This window comes from Miniopterus schreibersii, assembly GCF_964146895.1.
Source record: "Miniopterus schreibersii genome assembly, chromosome: 17".
Lineage (NCBI taxonomy): Eukaryota > Metazoa > Chordata > Mammalia > Chiroptera > Miniopteridae > Miniopterus > Miniopterus schreibersii.
In genome coordinates, this window is record NC_138117.1 from 38123705 (window position 1) to 38128090 (window position 4386).

A 4386-nucleotide genomic window follows, 5' to 3' on the forward strand; every position below is an offset into this window, starting at 1 on the left:
GTTTGTGATATCTGGACCACCAGGAAACAAGAGCGCAGTTGGAGGAAAGAGGCTGGACTACTATCCACATCGATTCAGAGTATTCTTGAGAACACTGCATGGGGAGTCATTAGAAACACGTCCTGAAAAGGCTCTGTATAGTTAGGCTATGCTGAGGTAACAAATTAACTCCACAATCTCATTGGTTCAATTCAACAACAAAAGTTGATTTCTTGTTTGTAATCCATAGTTGCTGCATACGAGTGGGAAACTCTGCTCCATGCAGTCACTCAGGGACCTGGCTAATGGAGGCTCCACTGTCCTGGAGTTCTCCATCTGGTCCTTGTGGCCTCCTCAGTCATAGGTTCATTGTGCAATGGAAAGGAGAGAGCTGGAAGACTATGTACGAGCTCTTGAATGCTCTGGAGGGAAGTGACACACTCGCTTTTATTTACAGCCCATGCCAGAAGTTCTGTGGCCCTGCATAATGGCAGATCTGGGAATGTGAGAGGGGTGTGCATGCCTATTCTGGGAGATTCAATGCCTCTTCCAAGGTTTGCCTGGAATGTTTAGATGGAAACATCCTCCAAATACAGCATCATAGCTGCTTAGGAAAAAATTTAATATACAAGTATAGGTGAAGAGTTCACTCTTTCCTTCTCTGCATCACTGTGTTCCAGCAATTCTCCCGGGAGTTTGCTGTGCAGAATCAGCATGACAGTTAAAGCTGCAAAGCTGAGACTAATAAGAATAATGGTGACAATTTACTGAGTGCTTTCTGAGTGCCAGACACCACACAGAATGCTGTCTGACACATATTATCACTTAAGAACCACAGAATCTCAATGTGTTGGTATTAATGTAATTTCCACTTAACATCCAGGCCGCACAGCCTTGGTTTGAAAAGAGCAGGAATTTGCCATTGATAGAGAATGAAATAGATCTGGAAGGTGAATTGGGGAGGGGGAGAAACGTGAAGAGAAAGTAGGGTTGAGGAAAATGTCTTAGGAATTGAGCATCTTCATGGCAAATTATACTTTACGAAGTCCTGCTGTTCATTTGAGATGGACCCACCTTTGGAATTTTATTGAAAGACTCTAGTAAACATTTAAATTGCTTTTTAATTATTGGTAAATAGTGAGTGGTGTCTCTTCTGGATGTCACTCTGGACAGAGACAGGCCTTACTTACAAGGGAGCAAGAGTTTAAAAAATTTTTGTTCCATAAACCTGTCTTTTGCTAATTGAATTTGCAGGGTTCCAGTCCCTGAACCTAAGAGCGTAGAGGAAACTCTCCAACAGCATAATTTATAGCCTTCACTTTTAGGCATCATCTCTTATTTTCTTTTCTCTCTCTTTTTTTCTATTCCTCACTGTTATTTTACCTTCTCAATCATCCTGTGAGAGAGACACTGATATTGCAATCACAAAGAGAAGGATCCGGGGACCAGAGGTGAGGCCCCCCTGTTTCTGGTCACGCAGCTCCTAAGTGGGACAACTGGGATTTGAACTGTGGTCCCTCAGATACTAAAGCCTGGGTCCTTTTTCACCACATTTTACTATATTCCCCTGCCCATCAAAACCCCATCTTGGACTGCCACAAACAGGCCTGATGTTGAAAACAAACAGAATTGATTATTGCAAAGCATTTTGGTGGATGGAAGGAGTTAGAAATTCAGTCACACTCCCAGAAGAAGGGCTGCAAAGTGCTGTTGTGACCGATGAGCCAAGAATCTGCCCAAGAGTCTTGTGAAATGAATTCACAATATGTCCATGTTTTATAAGCAAAGCCCTGGAGCTGGGGATGTGAATGGTAAGCTTTAATTAACATCGTGTTACTTCCAATTAACCAGGATCACCAATCAACCACAGTTAGTTTTAGCTAGCCAAGGAAACCTGCTTTTCTCACTGCACTGTGCAGCCAAAGGAAAGATGCCTGATCAGGCAGAATAATTACAAGGCTCAGTGGAGAGATGAACACTCACACTGAAGTCCCATCTTGTTTGGGCAGCCACAGGGAAAGCCGCAGGTTCTCAGTACATGACCCTGGACCATCCTTCCAACCTTCAGGGTAAGCATCAGCTTCCTCCTCCTGAGGAGGACCCAGGGACTGGGGGAATGTCAGAAAACTCGCCCAAGGTCCTTAAACAGGGGAGTGGCAGCCCAGACTTCACACTCAGGCAGTGGGCTCCAAGGCCTGGGAGACAACACTGAAAAGTGAGGTTCTGAGGCAGGATAGTAAGAAGCTAGGAAAATTCCTTGGCAATTGGAATGGGGAAACAGACAGAGAGCTGAACAAACTGGCCGAGCAATTTACAGCAGGTACAAAAGGTCACCTCCCTAGAGATAACACCTAAGCCTCAGTTGTATTTCAGCTTCAGGCCCAGAAAAGCAGCAACAACAGGTAAGTGATGCCAGGACCACCTGCAATGACCAATGACCCCCTGCCCTGGGGCTGACTAATCAGTGGAGACCAAGATCCTGAAAAAGCACAAGACCCTAGGAAAGCTGATGAATATTCTATTGAGACCTTCCCCTGGGACCTCCCTTAAAATCCCCACCTTTCAAAGCTCTTAGGACTGAGGACCCAGTCCTTTTCTTCCCCCACAGGCATGCATCTCCTAAACTCTAAGGGGCCCCATGAGACCTTCAACCAGGGGAGCAATGGGCAGCGGCAGCTCATCCCAGGCTAACCCCCTGATCCTATCTCCAAGTCCCCCTTCTCTGACTTCCAGTGAGCCAAAGCAGCCCACCTAGGCTCTCTCCTGTCTTGTCTTCTATCCTAGGCCCTTCCTTGTTTCACTGTCCCTGCTAATAAACGTCCTCTCAAAATCACCTGGACTCGTGGTATGCAATCTTCCCTGCACGAAGTCAAGGAGCCACAGGCTACCAGCTGGCCCAGGCAGACCCACTCAGGGCCAGGACCCCTTTTTGTTAATAGTTCTGCCTTTTCAAAAATAGTTAATGCAGAAAATGAGGTGAAAAATCTAATATTTGTTGACCATCTGATGTGCCAGGAATTTTCCATGTGGTCGCCCACTGGTCCTCGAAGCAAGCCTACTTAGTTGTGACTAACCTTAGTTTATAGTTTGAGGAAACTCAGGCTCAGACAAGTGCAGTCTCAGCCTAAATGCCATGTAGGTACTGGGAGACAGAAACACCCAGATTCCTTCCATTCATCTCTTTCAGCGTCCAGGTACCCAAAGCTTGGGCCCAATAGCAGATGCATTCTCAGCTGGCTCCATGCTTTGGGGAGGAGAGGAAGCCAGAGAGTTTTAAAGTACTGACAGTATGTGACTTACCTGTCTGCTGAGCAGGATAAATGACTTCAAAGAATTTCAGCAGCAGGAGAGATTAACAGCTCAGTCAGAGCTGTGGGGTTTATATGAGTTCTTAGTGAAAGATACAGAAGGGGGGTGGGGAAAGGCTTGATAACTTTACTTTAAATCCTGGGGGGAGGGGAGGAATAATAATCCTACCAAGAACTCAGGGCAGTGAAACTGGATCAGCTCCATGGGGTAAAATGCCCGGGCTATGGGCTGAATAAAATAGTGAGCAGAATGACAAAGCAGCGATTCAGGAATGGAAACTGCTTCTGGTGGTAATTACGTGTATTGAAGAGCAGGGCAGGATCACTAAGTGATGATTTCCCCTTCCCGTTGTGAAGGTCTGGGAGCCAGGCATCACCTGGCTCGGTGCGGGCCCTGTGTGTCCCTCTCGGCAGGCGCCCTGAGCTGGGCAGGCAAGCCTGGCCCCGCTGCCTTGTTTCATCACTCAAATGGGTTTACATTGTTAAATGGCCAAAAAAAAAAAAAAAAAAATTAGGACCTTGCTTTGTGACACATAAAAATGATATGAAATTCACATTTCAATATCTACAAATAAAGTTTTATTGGAACGTTGCCACGCTCATTCATTTGCGTACTCTCCAAGGCTGTTTGTGCTGTCATGACTGAATTGAGTAGTTGTGACGGGGACCCTATGGCCCGCAGAGCCTGAGATATTGACTCTCTGGCCCTTTAGAGAAAAAGTTGGCCAGCCACTGGCCTAGAAGAACCTGCACAGTCAGATTCCTTCTGCTTGTACAGCCCAAGTTCAAGGTTGGTCTTTCTTGTCTGGGCTTCTGAAATTCTTGCTAACTTGTCACCTGCTACCACGCTTGGTCCCCTGAATGAATGTCCCTTATATCAGCCACAGAGATTTTTTTTAAATCAACTTTGTTAAGGTATAATTTATAGCCTATTAAATTCGTCCATTTTAAGTGTACAATTCAATGACTTTTTTAATTTAACAGGTTGCATAACCATCACCAGAATCTAGTTTGAGAGTATTTTTGCTACCCAGTGAGATTCTTTGTGCCCATTTACAGTGAATCCTCCCTCCTTTCCCCAGCCCCAGGCGACCATCTA